At 41.8% G+C, this 16161-nt stretch overlaps 1 protein-coding gene across 5 annotated transcripts in view; it reads left to right on the top strand.

The window, feature by feature from the left end:
• apba2b (amyloid beta (A4) precursor protein-binding, family A, member 2b) overlaps positions 1-16161 on the top strand; it is an 86687-nt gene that overhangs the window by 36900 nt on the left and 33626 nt on the right. The window contains exon 1 of one of the 5 annotated variants that reach the window (XM_085759372.1): positions 15397-15472. The exons of the other annotated variants lie outside the window; for them this stretch is intronic. The gene's annotated coding sequence lies outside the window, so the exon portion shown is untranslated. Of the gene's footprint in view, positions 1-15396; positions 15473-16161 lie in introns of those variants that run through there. 5 annotated transcript variants of the gene reach the window in all.

The following is a 16161-nucleotide window of genomic DNA, read 5'->3' as shown; positions in this document are numbered from 1 at the left end:
GAAGTTTAAACTGTGAGGCAGCCAAAAGCGGCTTGACTGAGTGAAAAGGTTACACCATTGGTTAGGTCAGTGACTGTGATGCTTCCCCATTGGTTGCTGCTCTTTCAAAATGATTTGACGGTCTGTCACACTATTTGTCACTAGAGCATCCACTACTTTCCATAGAGGAAAGTCACCGGCATTGGGCTGCAAGTCTGAGGTTGGGTTTTCCTCTGCAAAGTGCAGACCCACCTCTCTAGTCTGACCAGCAGCTGACAGACGTAGACATGAATGAGCTTCTAAGTTTTCTCTCTGAGAAAGCACAGCTGTAGTCTTTGTGTGTCTTCTGCATTTGATGATTTTATTACAAGACACTGACGGCGCGGTCACTGGAGAGCGGCAGCTTGGAAATGGCTTGGAAGTGCCTGCTAGTTAGCATGTAGTCCTAATGGGCCACTCTATTTCATACTTGTTCTATTGTCAGACAGCAGAAACAGGGAAAAACATGCAAATGAGAGAACGGCTTTATTTGGTTGCATTATAATACTGCGTATGTGAGCACAGAGAGTAAGACGGGAGCAAACAAAGGGCTGAAATCGGCAGAATGCAAATGACCTCCAACAAGGTCCAACAGACCAGACGGAAATGCCTCGAAAACAACACCCCAAAGACTCCATGGAGATATACAATTTAATGTCTTTTAATTCTGTGATAATGTTCTACATGAATGTTTTGCACATGTAATAATCCTCTTTTAATTTCCTGCCAGTATGCTGCAGCATTTTATTTGGCATCCCACTAAACATTTATCACACCTTTCCTCTCTGTGCATTCATGTATATCTTGCACTGAGAATAGAAATTGGACAGGCTGTTGTTATGCTGTGCTGCCCACATATACTGTGATTATGTTTCTAGGAATATTGCATGGAGAGCGAACTTTTGGCAACAGTTGAATGTCGGTATGTGTGGAGATGGAAGTTCCTCTCAGCAGACAAAACATTGTCACTTTTAATCCAACATTTAATCACAACTGGAATTTAGGGATTTGAACATTCCTTGTATATTTTAACAATATATTGTCAAATATAGATAGTAGATTGTAGTAATTATATTAATCTAAAAGAAATATACAGATAAATTGATCATGAAAGTCATTTTCAAACGAAAATGCTGTTTTTCTGGCTTCACATTTTCAAGGACTTGGTTCTTTTCATTGTTCAAATTAACATGAACTGAATGTGTTCATGTTTTGGACTGATGGTCTGACATGACAAGACATTTGAAGACACATTAGACATGGACTTGGAGTGGAGGAGACATTTATTGAGGATCATTATTATCTTCTTGACTAAACAATTAATCAACTGACTGAGAACATTTTGATTATTTCAAGGTTTGTTTTGTAATTTATCTGTCTTTATTCACTACGACGTGTGCTGCTGCTGCCAAGTCACCCTTGTGAAAGAGGTCTTGATCTCAATGGATCTGGTTAAATAAAGGTTAAAAAATAAAATAAAAAATAACCCACAGACTAGTTCCAGCCCCAGACACCATTTTACACACCTGTACCTGCCACAGAGATTGAAAACCATTTTCACAGCAGGTATATTGGTCAATTAGAAGCTTTTGAGGCCTTTTAACAGTCTCCCAAGATTAATACAATCAGATGACTATGAAAAATTTTAATTTTAAACAAGTAGTAATTTCACAGTCTCCCGGTTATAATAAAACTGCCTGGCTGCACCTCGGCACCTAACCATACCTATAATCTATCCTTCCTTCTCCTTTTTTTTTTTTTAGTTTTCATGAGATTTTGACTCATAACGACTCAATAAATCAACATAATATTTTATGTGACTGCTTTGTGACTTTGCTATCTCCGAGTGAGTCTTGTAATAACAAACTGACATGAAATCCCTCGTCTTCTGAAACGGCTTCCTTTGACTTTGAGTGGGAATTCACACTGAGATAAGAGGGAACAGAGAGAACAGAGAGATGTTTCCAGAAATAGCTGTGATCATCAGGTCTACTCTTGGAAGATTGCATGTGTTGCCTTGACACTCACCACACAGACAGGAACAGTATGGGTATATACTATATATATGTATAACAACACTGAGCCAGAGCAGCCTTGCTACCAAACCAACCAACGCTCTAACTGCACTCATGTTTGGCACAGTTTCCACTGAGTGATGTGAGTGAGATTTCCCCAAAGAAATCTAGGTTTAACAATCTTAAAATAGCTTTGAATCATACATTATTACAGCAGGCCTGCCTTCTCTGTCAAACTGCACTTGCTGCTATGATTATTGTCTCCTTGTTTTCTCCAAGCATCCACATCTGAAAAGATTCCCCAGCCTCATTAGCATAGCTTTATAGTTTATATGAAGAGACTCACAGATGGCTTTTCTGTCTCTCAAAAGTAAATGCTTTTTTAAAAAAAAGGAAGAAAAAAAAAACCTTTGTAGATTATGCAACACACATGAATAGATGTTGTTATATTTTGAAGTTGAGATGTATTAAAGAACAGTAGCAGGGGAATGTAGAAAACATACAGAGCTCTTTTGGGGACATGAGGGCATGTGTCGTGTGTGTGTGTGGAGTGGAGGTGGGTTGATTTCAATCTTCCAGCCTGACTGTGCGGTTCCCTCGGGGTCAGTAAAGCATAAAGGATGCTGGGAGGTGTGACAACCCCTCCTGTACCCACCAGTGCTTCAAGAGGATTGATGTGACAATTTCACACATAGAACCACCATGAACGCACATGCACAAGGCGAGCAACCCCACAACAAACCGTAGAGCCGCTCTGTCAGCTATAGCACACACACTACTGTTCAGATCTTAACACACAAATATACACAAGTGCACACATTTGTATAGACGCAGATAAGCGAAATGTCAGCGCGACAACACATGCAGGACCAGACTGATTATCAAAAACCGAGCGAGTTTCTTTGTGTCTGTCTGTTTGTCTGTCTTCCTTTTGTTCTTGTCAGTAGTGGTGCGGCTCCTCTGTGTGGTCGAGCAGGAGTCGTCTCCGTGATTAATCCTCCGCCGCCTGTCAGCTGGCCAGCAGTGATAGTGCTGAAACCAAACAAAAAAAGAAGAAGAAAAAAAACTTACACAAAGCTTAGAGGGCGAGCTCGCGTGCTCTCATGGTTCCTCTCAGGACGCACAGATGTGTGCAGGTCGGACCGGCAAATCACATCACTGCAGAGAGCAAAGAAGAGGGAAGGCAAAGCATGATTGCTTTTCAGAGGAGAACGACGTCGTCACACGGGGGGAAACTTGAGGAACAAAACATGCTTTGTTTTCAATTTACGGTTAATTACAGTCAACGGCTCGGCGTGCTGTTTTCAAGGCGTTTCAGTCACAAATGCATGTAGCCGAAACATGTATGTGCAGATGAGGAGAATGACGGGCTATAGGGGCTGATGATGGGGCGTGCCGTGCACCGTCGTATGTTTGTGTGTTGGTGTGTATTCACTTGTGTGATGTGAAAGATGATGAATATTTCCTCCCGTTTTCCCCTGAGGGGTTGCGTGATTGACCGAACCCAGGAGTTATTTCATGTGCCTGCCACCAAACTGCATTAGCGGGCCCGGCTGTTACCGCTCTGCCAGTCTGTCTCTCAACAAGATAAGGGGATATTTCCTGGCCCAATATTGCTTGCTCTGTTCTGTGCTGTCACCGAATACAATGACCATCACCCACATTCAATGAATATTATTAGCATTTTTCTGAGGAATCTGTCAGTGTGGAGGACGAGCTTTGTGGTAGTGGAAGTACACACTGTTTTTTTTTTTTGGGGGGGGGGGGGGGGGGGGTTGTTGCTGTGGTCTGATATCGGAGCTGGTTCTTGGGGAGAATTGAGCTGATACTGTCGCATTGCATTGTCCAGTCTAAACGCAATTATGAGGCAGCTGTCAAAATGCGCAATATCGCCAGTCATTAACAAGAAGTCAACCTGCTGCAGCTCAGCAGTTTCAAGCCGCGGCCGTTGTTCGTGGTCTTGAAAGGAGCCGACAGAGGTTAAGAGAGCGGCGGCTGCCGAGAAATAACCGGTGTTGATTAAAAGTTGACAAAGAGCGAGGATTAAGAGGCCTGAGCAGAGACCTGGTTCTGGAGCGAGGGTCAATACGAAGAAAGACCTCTGACTGAAGGATCAGATGGACCATTGTGTTAGCAGGAGAGCAATTCTCACCTTCATCTCTCCAGGCTGTAAAGTGACAATTTAGGAAGAATGGCAGGTCGGAGTATAGCAGACCAGCAGTCGGATTGTCCATTCTGCCGTCTGGCCGTTTCCCAACGTCCATGCATTTGAAGATAACTACTGCTGCTTTTCTTTGTGTGGTTTTTACTCATTCAAGGGTTGGCACTATTAATAATACTTTGTCTTAAGTATTAATTGGATTTTTGTGGAAGCTACACACACAAGACAAAAGCCTGGATCGGTTCCAGAAGTAAACATTATGACAATCGTACAAATTGTATTCTGTTGCAACAATTATGTAATTAGTCTAATTAGCCCTGAGGGTCACACAATATGAAGTTTATTTATATGTGTTTGTCACCACCAGATGGGTTTGATGCATCAGCCCACTGGCTTCTGCCTTGTTTAAAAAAAGACTGACTGCAGTAAAATGTACTAGTACATTAGCTTATATTAATATGTTGTATGTTTGTGCCAGTGTGATACCAGCATTTTCATATTAACATAGGAGAAGTATAGTATTTTTTTTTCCCAGAATCCGGATATTATACTTATTTCATATCCAAAAAGAGAGAATGAAAAAAAGCCTTGAAAAAAACCGCTTGGTTTGATTAATAAACTTAATATTGCTTTTGATATATTGGTCAAAATCCATATTATCTATCATTAGACCAGTGGTCAGCAGGGACAGCAAAAGCTGAGACTTGTAGCTTACTCAACCAGCTGTGCAAAATACAGTAATATCCCAAGCTCGTGACTTGTGCATCACAGCAACAAGTCTGAAATACTTAGAAGTAACTAATGTAAATGGTAAGGCAAGGCAATTTTATTTGTATAGCCCGTTTTTACAAACAGTTTGTCTCAAAGGGCTTTACATGGCATCATAACAACATCCTCTGCCCTTAGACCCTCACATCGACTGAGGAAAAACTCCATAGGAAACCCTTTTAACAGGGAAAAAATTAGAGAAACCTCAGGGTGAGCAACAGAGGAGGGATCCCTCACCCAGGACGGACAGACGTGCAATAGATGTTACAGACAAGAAAACAGTTTATAGTTTATGACACAGAATGTGGGAAACATGGAAATGATTGTCGTTGTGGCTGCTGCAAAGTTGAAAAAGTAAAGTTAAACTTTGGTCATAATCAAATAGTTGATGCGTGTTTTCCCTTCACATTTTATCAGCAGACAGAACAAACGTCCAAAGTTTTTAATTAGCTGCTGTATCTCCATAATCTTTATTATCTCCTTCCCTTTTTATTTTATTATTGACAGATTTCTGCCTGGTAAAGAGAGAGAGAGAGTAGTGTGAGAGGAATCTGCGCCACATCCACTTGTGTGTTAGTGGGATGTCGGGGGCAGTTAAAGCAGCAGGAGTAAAACAGAAAAAAGCTGTCTTGATATCAGGGTTTGCTTTTTAATAGTTTACCCTATGTTCATAATTTTACATATTAAAATAACTTAATGCTTTTTATCTGTCTTGCGCTCACTCATTCCCTCTCATCAGTAACCAAACCCAGTCGACAGTTGCAATTAAACCCTGTGAAATCGCCCCAGTATCTGCCTCCCTCTGGGGACATTTAGCTGTGTTTAGCTCTCTGCAGGCTGGGCTTGTCGCCAGGCAAACTTTATACAGTGTTTCATGTTCCCCTCTTGAATATCTAGGCCAATCAACCCCCGATGGCCCACCTGCCCAGCCTCAGAGCCCCAACACTGAGGCATGTATTTGCACTGTGAGTTCACCTGGGTGATCGTTAACACTGGTTGTGCACTGTGCAGCCTCATGCAACAAGTTTTAAAAGGCAAACTCAGTATTATTATTCTCCTGCAGTTCTTTATTTGGCAGACATATTGTTGACTGCAGCCTGCCAATGTTTTTTAGGCTAAGCTTGCCTGTTGCACCTGTGGTACACTTGGAGACGGCACATGATCAGAAATAACAGAGGTGGGCGTGTTGGAAGCTGTGACAGTCATATCCAGTGTCATTCATTTTTCTGATTCCTCTGTAAACACAGGATTGTCCTCATCATGATGCACTGACAGTTCTGCAATCCTGTGGAGACTTTTCCTCAGAGGAAACTAATAATTGTCTGGGAGAGTGCAGAGTTTCACAAAAATGTATTGAGCAGCTCAAATATCCTGCCAAGAACAGATTATGTTTTTTCATCTAATCGAATTCATGGTTTTTGGCAGATTATCACCATGTACTATACGTTTATTTTCTCGTCAGTGATAATAAATACAATGACTCTGTGTAATACCACACTGCTGCCGTATATGAAATGAAAGTAGTCATTAAAAAACACCATTATAAAATGTAATCTCCACAGTGTTTATCACGATTAAAAACATTGCAGCCACTTACTTGTTGCACAAGATTCAATCAGTGTGTGTCATGCTTATTTGTGGCTTTACATTTCTTCACTTTAGTGTGTAGATTAATCCGATACCTGCCGTCTTCAGGTGGCTTTAAAGAGAGGAAAGCAAAGGCGCCGAGGCCAATAGGAAAGTATAAGATTGGAAAACTGTGTCGGCGCCTCTCTGAGATTGCGCTTAGACACAGCAGCACTTTGAATTATAAAGTCAACATGCTCATAACGATAGTGCAAACACTGTAAGTATAGGTTTAATGCAAGCGGTAACCAGGTTTCAGTTCAACTGTGCAAAAAAATATACATATTCCTCACTTAAACAATATAAAATTCAGGAACACTATCACTCAACACCAATATTACTCCTGTACAATATGGTATTGTAATTTTGCTGCTGTAGTTTTTATTGCTTTTTTTTCCTAAATAAAATAATATCTTATTTTCTTATCTGCAGGGTTTAGTGTGTTAACATGCTAATATTTGCTAAGTAACACAAAACACAAACTGCAGCTGAGCCAGATGGGAGTGTCGCCTTTTGTGCAGGTACTGGCTCAATAAAACATGAAGGTCCTAGAGGAATGGTGCATGCGTGTGTGTGTGGTGGACTGACTGACTGACATTGACATGCATAGAGCCAAAATCACATCATTGGAATAACAAACCCCAACAAAGGAAGAGAAGAGAACAGCTTGGGTACATGCTTCTATGTTTCCTACCCTAATGGCCGTATTATCTGGGCTAGAGCTCCCACTTTTTTGTGTTATTTTACCCCAGCACAGTGTGTGTGGACGCTTGTTGCTTATGTTTACGAAGCTCAATAATTGTGGTGCCATGCTGCTGCTGAGCCACTTACAAAAAGGGGGGAAAATGACTGTCTGCTGCTGGATTCATGTGTTGTGCTGGAGCAAATTTACCCAACTAAACAAAAAAAAGATGCTGTTGCCTTTCCAAAACTGCTAAAATAACACCACCACGGTAGCATTGTTTGAATAATGTGGGCACGCATGTGTTTGTTCCTGTAGAAGGGGTTTGTTATTTGATGATTGGCTGAGACGGTCTCTCCTCTGAGAGACTGCGCTGGGAGAGGAAAAAAAACAAAGAGTTGCCATGGTAACAGTCAAGGGTGAAGGAGGAGGGTGTGTCTGTGGCGTTGTTGCTTGAAGTGGCGAGATGGACATTGGCAGGCAGACTGGTGGTGGTGGTGGTGGTGGTGGAGGAGGGGGAGTAGCGGAGCGATGGCGGTCTGTGGTCCTGTGCCATTCGTGCAGCTCAACCAAGTCTCCGCTCGCTCCCCTTCTCTTCCTGTCTCCCGCATCGCTCTCTTGTTGTCGTCCTGAAGTGAGTAGGAGGCTGTGAGGAGAACAAACGCTGAATCTCAATGAGACAGCTGAGAGGAAACTCATTTTCTCTCTCTCTCTCTCTAGTGCTTTTATCCTTTATTTACAAGCCGCATTACTCTGCATGGTCAGGCTATTACGCAATTTATCAACATACTACATGTTTAATGACGTGGAAATGTTGTGAGGGTGGTTTCATTTGTCATACAGTTAAGTGTTTACAACACATCACCTGATCGGAGCTGACCCCTAATAAAGATGAGGAACGATTGGCAGCGGTGATTATCTCACGGATCATTGAATTTTTTTCTGCGCTTTAGTGTCTCAGACAATCAGATTTCTCCCATTGTGCCTGGATGTGCTCTTTAGTTTCTTATGGATGTTTCATATTTCAGTTGGGCAACCGCCAGTGAAAGAGAAAACGCAGGAAACCCATTTTGTTAAAGAGAGGACATCCCAGTTCAATGGACCAACGCCTGCTTCGTTCCCAGTCTGGCTTCATCTTCTTCAACATTTCTTAACCAAAAAAAGAAAGAGCAAAAAAATGAATGTCTTATTACAATTTTAGTAAATCCAGCAGACACAGTGCTTCTCTGCTGTGGATTATTTAAGAGTCCTCTCCCCCTCCAGAATGAATACAGCAAATAACACTGAATTTATAGTTTAATAATGAGCCATATGACAGAGGCAGGAGAAGGTGGATGGATCACCGTGACAAAGGACTGAGTCAGACCTGGTGTCAGAGAACAGATGTGCTGCTGGTGGTGGTGGTTGTTGTTGTTGTTGACTGTCTGGGACAAAATGCAAATGAACCTCGGTCACAGACTTGATTTCAGGGAGATTTGACATTTTAACTGATTTTCATGAATATTTCAAACAATTTTTTCACTGTTAGTCTAAATTAATACTGTTCTCCAATGCTAATTGGTGAGTTAGTTTCCAAAACTTTATCCAAGTTCCTTGTCTTTTGTACTTCTTCGCCTCAGCAGCCCAGAGAGTGAAAAGTGAAACAGCAGTGACCTCAGGATAGGCACAGCTGATGCTGAACACCTGCCAAAGCGCTGTGGGTCTGTGAAGTCTCTGTCTCTGTACACTAATGCTGTATGATGCCTCTTCTGCATTTACAGCAGCCATAAAGAAAATGTAGTTTTTCCTTTTTGTAGAATTTGGATGTTACATCTGTGCAGATGCTGCCTAAAGAGAAGGAACAGCTGATGTGTGCAGAAAATACAGACATTTTTATGTGGTACAAGTTCTTTAAAAGCAAAAAAGTGTACGTTCTGTACATATTTTTATCTCAAAAGTGTGTGTGTGTGTGTCTATATACAGTATGTGTGTGTGTCTGTAAGAAAGAAAGAGAGAGAGAGCGCCGAGCAGAGAGCACACTTCAATTGAAACAGCAATTTCCTCTGTCGCAGCAGGTAGCCAGGTCTTCATTTATAAAAGAAATGAAATGGAGAAGATTCCTTCTCTCCATTCTCACTTTCCCTCTCGAAACTCACAGTGATCTTCTCCGTATCCCTTCCCCGTCCGCCTGCCTTTAACTTTAAATTCAGCAGACACGTCTCAATTTTTCCATTCTTTGTGCAAAATTGAGGTACAGGCAGAGGTGAAACTTTACCTTTAAAAGCAGCAGAGGATGTGTTATTGCAAATGCCAAATGTTAGCAGTTTAGATTTTAATGGCAACCAAAGTGCTGTTTTATTCTCAATTGAAATATTTTGTGATTGATTCATGCTTCCTATCATGAAATATATTTATCTAAATCCTTACAGACTCATTCATTACAAGGAGCAGAGGCATCTTACATTTCTTATGGGTTCTTGTAGCTTCAGTTTTACCTGATTCTGTCTTGCGCTTGTAATACATGGCTATGTAAACTAACACTATACCTTTAAAAGCAAAACGGTGGTCCAAATAACAGTGTTTTCAAGTCTGCAACAAAGTAGATTTATTCTAGAAGCTCTTATTTAGAAAACCATGTCAGGAACGGGATGTCAAAGCCCTTGTGACACCTGTTACCTGGCTAAACCTCAGAAAAAAAAGATGAAAAAGTATAAAAAGAGAAAAGAGCATCAGAGACAGAGCAGAAAATGTCACATGAAAGTTTGAGCCTCACTGGCTGAAAAAGAAGCTGTGATTCAGTCAGCGTGTAGAAAAAAAAGAAGAGAATTTCTTGGCGTTGCAAAGACATCAGAGGAATCATCATAAAGGTTAAATAAACTTAAAAAGTCAAACACAGGCAAAGTAAAAATCACAGATCCAGCTATAATGTTTACATTTCTGCCAACTGTAACTGCCTACAGCCGATTGGACACATCGGTGGGCCGCTGAAGTTAAAGTGAAGCAGGAGAGAACATCGAGCTCCATCCATGCCTCCACTCCCACTCCTCCGCCTTTTTCCTCTGTGGAGAAAGTGGGAGTCCTTCAGCCGTTAAATGACAAGCAGGACTGAACGAGCTCGAGCCTGCAGCGAACATGTTGGGAAATGAGGCGCTGGAAATTGATTTCAGTGATCAGTGGCTAAAAATGATCAGAGCAGCGGCTTGTATCAACAAGAACAAGAAAACATGTTTGGATCTGGACTTGTTGAAAATGAAATTACAACCCCCATTAAAGAAAACAGCCTTGTGAAGCCTTGTGATTAGTGAAGCCAGGGAGGGGCCAAGTAGATCATATTAGTATCACAACATCGAAAACATACATTTCTGTGTTTTTTTTTAATGTTCACGTCACCATGATTGAAACCTGATAAATGATATAATAGATGAATCATTACCCAGCCCAGGAGGAAACTCCATTTTAACATTAAAAAAAAGCAGACGTGTCACAGTTCGGTTATTGCTGTGTCATGTTTTCACTCCCCCTCACACCTGTATGTTGGAGGCCTCAGTGACTTTGATCATGACTTCCCCACAACCTGATAGATACTGATTTATCTGTAGCTGCAGTTAAAGAGGACATATTATGAAAATATCACTTTTTGAAGGCTGTTTGTCTTGCCTTCCGGCCTCCAAAATGTGAGAATTGACAAAACAATCTGTAATTTTCAGGCTCCCTAGGTTGAAATCCATGTGGTTTTACGAGCTGCTCCCTCAGTTTTCTCCCAGTGATGTAACTAGGTTTCGAATTAGCATAATACCACCCCTACCTGGGACCGGTAGAAGGGGCGGGGCAAGCAGTGGTTCATTTGCATTTAAAGGGACAGGCACTAAAACCAGCCGTTCTGAACAGGGCTGATTTGGGAGGATGAAAAGAGCTGTGATGTTTGATCCTTTGGGTATTTTGACCGAAGCATGTCACAGATATGTCTTTAAGACACCTGGGAACTATTTTAATTTGTGGAAAAGGGAGCATAATATGTCTCCTTTAAGTTGCCTGATATACTCTGATATGTCCTCCCCAGCATCGGTCCTGTCCTCTCTTCTTCTTCTCCTTCTCCTTCTCCTTCTTCTCTTTCTCCTCCTCTGGTGAAGTCTGATTGTCTGATGCACTGGTGTGAACAGAGGTCATATCTTTGAATTCAAGGCGGTGAGACATTAGTATTCCTCAGGCCCACACTCTGACCGAGCCATCTGCTGTTTTTTCGGACAGACTCGCCCTCTGTCCTCCTCTCAGCCTTGCTTTTAAGCACACACAGACACACACACACGGGCGCGCGCATGCATGCATGCACAAGCACACACACAGACACGCACGCACTCACTTCTAATACATGTGTCTGGCAAAACAAGGGGAGTGTCTGAGGGTAATTTAAAGCTTTATCTTACTGTAGCTGAAGCGTTTTGTGGCAGACATGAATAGGTCTGTCCGTGGAGACAGGCTTGCACAAGTGGTCCCCAGCTGCAGCTCAAAACAGACAATTGGGATACTGCAGGCAGGCAGGCAGGCTGGTATGCCGCTGTTAGTGGTCCCAGTGCGTGTGTGCATGTGTGTGCGTGTCAAGCCTTTTTTAGTAATGAAGGTAACAGCTTGAATCAGTGCCTACATTTCAGTGCATTTATGTGGGAGACATTTGTGTGTGTGTCTGTGTGGTGTTTGTGTGTGCAGGTGGGCTGCTGTAGAGAGAAACACACAGTGATGGAGCCAGCTGGATTCTGATTTCTTTTTTGCACCAATCATTGATTCATTTTCTTTAGCCTCTCCATTGCTATTCAGGTTCCCATGGGGCTGGAGCATATTCCTGCATACATTAGGCAGAAGGGAGAGAATCAATCTGTCCAGGAGAGAATCGCTCAGATTCACTATCTTTTCTTTTTCAAACTCAAATCCATGGATTCGTGCAATGGGAGATCCTTGTAGGAGCAAAAAAAAATTAAAATAAAGCCGCCAACAGTATCCAATATCTTCACACAGGACTTATTTCGACATAGCAAAGTTGTGGGAAAAGAGCCGTCCTGGAGACGTTAGGGTTTAAGATGCTGACCATGTAATGTGCAAAAATCCTCAAGTTTAGTCTGACGGAGTTTCTGGCAGCTCGAGACTCAACAACCCAAAGAAATCTTTAAAAAGAGTCGTGGAGCAAGGAGAAACAATTTTATGCACTCTGACAATAGCACAGAGTGGACGGGGAAGGAAAAGAAGCATAAAACTATCCCTCAGGAGAAAGTTAGAGTCTTACAATCCACAGTTTGCTGCAATTTATGTCAGAAATATACAGGAAGAAAAAAACAGGTGAACAAATGCAAAAAAGATGCAAAAAGATGTCCGTTTGGTAAAATTAATTAATCTAATTAGAAATTACATGAAAAATATAACCAAAGCCAATTTCAGCTATTGGTGACAAAGGCCGTCTGTAGCTTCCCATCACTAACCTGACTTCCCAGATGGTTTGTTGCACTGAACCATCTGGGAAGGCTTCGTTTGAACGTGTTTGTAAAAGGGCAGGTGCTTTTAAAAAAATACTTGGCAGAGGATTGGATGAACCACCTGCCTGTCACCGTCTCCCACGAGTCCAAATTTACCCGGTCAGATTCTCCAACACATTCACATTTATTTTTACCACCAGTGGAGCCAGTTGAAAGAGACCGTCTTTGCTCTTTATTTGAAAAAATAGTGATGTTACAGCAGCATCTCTGCTATTTGTTCATGAATCTTCTTGATGTGAAACTTAATGGTAGGGTTGGAGATACTGGAAAAAAACGGTTCTTGCAGGCCACATTTTGAAAATACACAAGTCAAAAGTCCAAGCCCTTTTCCTCAGACTTCTCTCTGAAGCTAAGCCTCCAGAGTGCAGGAACAATGTGAGCGACGTGGCTTTCCGCACTACTGTTGCGTGTGAATGCGCAGTATCGCTAACTTTCCTGCAGCTTTTTCTCGTGGCTCATTCACATGAAAGAAAACACCTGACATCATAATAAACCAATCAGCATCAAGCTCAGAGCTACATCACCACCAGTGTGGTACATTGGATTACTGGCGTTGTCTTTTTGGCGTCGTCGGAGGTAGGGAGGGACAGAGACGGCAGCTTGATTGACACATCACGATCCAATTGACTTGAAAGTCGCGTTCAAGATGATTGGATGTTGTTTTTACAGGACTGTCCGTTCCACAGGTGACTGACTTTTTTCATTTTTGTGAAAAAGCATTCAATTAATTGGTTGCTCGGAGTGTTAAGAGGATTACCTAACATTGCCTCAAGTTACTTCATGATTACTGTTTGTTTCAAGTTGGACAGTCCACAGAGTTCAGCTCCAGCCCACCACAGATATTCACATACTACAGTATGATGTATGGTACATTTTGCAAAGGGAAATTACATTACAGAGAGATAAACAAAAGAAAAAAAGCTAACTAATTAGAGTAATTAGTAGAGGAACAAGAAGAAAAAGAAGAGGTGAAAAATAGAAGAATAGAGATACCTGATAAATCGCTGGTGGGCATCAGTGAGGGAGTTCCCTCTTCACTGACCCTTGAACTGACTGGAGCCACCTGTGAGGTCACACATGGTCCGGTAGCTCCTGACCACCACCTGCTGGCTCACAGGGCAAAATTATCATCATCCTATAATCACAACGCGCCCTAACAAGGTGGGACAATCTGGGTTGTTGGTAAGAAAACAAAGCTGACAATGTGCACATGAGCAAGGCACCGTGTTTCCCTCTCCCTGCAGCTTCTACGATGGCTGCTACAAAACAGATCTCCTGACCTACTTTCCAAGTAGATCCCGGTAGATTTCCTGATAATAATAACATGTATGATTCTGTCTGATATGAAAAATACACATGCAAACAACAACTGCAGTGTTTGTAGAGATATCTTTTTGGATATCTTCTATTTGCTGGAGAAAACAAAACCAAAAAACAATACGTCACAATAAATGTAATAGTGTTTTTGTAGAGGATGATTGTGGTCATTCAGTGCAAAGTGAGGTTAAGATTGGTTTGGAAAATGGGCAATGGATAAACAGATTATACTCTAGTGCTCACATCTCCTGTGTGCATGAGCATGATTGTACTTGTTGTGTGTCATAAAACGTTCCCAATCTGGCGTAATGGTGCTAAACAGGTGGGGCAGATCCTGGTGGCTGTCTTGTCATCATGGTTTTACCGTTCATTCATGTACAAATGCATGCAAATTCAGTAAAGACTGTCAAATCTGAAGTACATGCCAGACAAAGCTGATTAGGGAAAACCCACCTTGCTGTGATTTCCAAAAATTTACATGGTGAACCTTTCCCAGGAAATGGGAGAAAAATCTTAAAACAAATTTTTACTCCTTGGCTTTAAATACAGCGTGAGAGTTGTGTGGTCTCCGTTTGTCTTTTATTGTATTTTTATATTTGTTAGTGTTTTATCTTATGTTATTTTAGTGCTTTTATATGCTTTTAATTTACTGTATTTTAACTTTAACTTTATTTATTTTACTGTTTTGTATCTGTGCGCAGCACTTTGGTCACTTTGTTGTTTTTAAAACGTGCTATAGGTTTATAGATAAAGTGGATTGGAAATGGAAAAACAATAGAGGATGCTACACATTAACAATTGAAGACACTGGACATTATATATAATAATATTGTCAACAGAGGAGCCCCCCATGTTTTTGTCTGTCAACTTGTTTTCCCTTAAATTGAAAAAAGGTATCAAAAAAATACAAGGCAGGAAAAATGTAAAAAATAAATAAATAAAAAAACCTTATGTGAAACACAAACATGGCAACAGTCGGGGCAACAACACGGTAGAAAACGAGGGCTTGAGGATGTAGAGAGGCCAAACAAAGAGGAGGTCAAAGGGTATCAGTCCCCAGGGGAGGCAGTTACCCATAGTTACCAATTCTTACCCTCCTCGGCTCTATAGGGAATCGGCTGCAGGCGGGGCGGGGCTGGGTCTCTCTCTCCAGGAGGATGCTGGGATATATAATGTGGTGGACGGAGAAAAAAAAAAAAAAAGAGGGAGGAGGGAGGAGGGTGGAGTCAGGGAGGTGCATGCTGTGTAGCAGCTGGTGGGGGAAGGGAGGAGCGAGGAGCGAGGAGCCGAGCGAGGGAGGGAGGGAGGGAGGGAGGATGAGGCCGTTGTTACCGCAGGTCTGTCCCAGTGCTATTGTACACAACATCCCAGCTCAGGACCTCAGGTAAGAGACAGACTCACTCATCTACTGTATGTGTTATGGGATGTGAAGAAGATCGTTTTAAAGTAACGAGGGAGGGAAAACCTTTTTTCTTAAATGAGTTAATTGCTTCATTTGATGCACATGTTGCTTTTATTACACCAGGATGTGGCTTCATTGTTTAGAAACCTTGTGTATGGACTTGAACTTTACATGTGATCTCAGTCCTCTGACTTGGTTACTTTGTGTGTCTGTGTCTGTGTGTGTGGGTGTGTGCTCCCTTCTGTATTTGTGCGTTCGTACCAGGTTGTGCAGAGGTAATTAACCAGTGTAATGGCTGGTGATGGAAAATGTAATTATGGTGAAGTGAAATGGGGGGGAAAGCAGCAACAAGATCCTTCTGGGGGCAGTTGTTCATGGCAACAGTGTGTGGGTGATGGGGACAAAATGGATGACAAAGCATTGTGGGTGTGGGTGCACCTGACTCAAAGAAATACACAGAACATATACATCATTTCATCATCATTGGTTGTTAAAATGCAGTATGACCAAAAACAAAAATGTGCTCCTCATGGGTCTTATCCTGTAATCTGTTCGTTTGTGTGTGTGTGGATGCTGGTTTAAATGTGTTTCTTTTGTGATTTATAGGACACCTTTATCTTGTTTGGGTAACTTTCTGTGCTGGAGAAAGTAGAGCATAATACTCCAGATCT

Source organism: Trachurus japonicus, chromosome 3 (genome assembly GCF_045865225.1).
Source record: "Trachurus japonicus isolate A0001 chromosome 3, Traja_1.0".
Lineage (NCBI taxonomy): Eukaryota > Metazoa > Chordata > Actinopteri > Carangiformes > Carangidae > Trachurus > Trachurus japonicus.
Note: the sequence above shows the minus strand (reverse complement) of the source record. Positions and strands in the feature narration are given on the sequence as shown.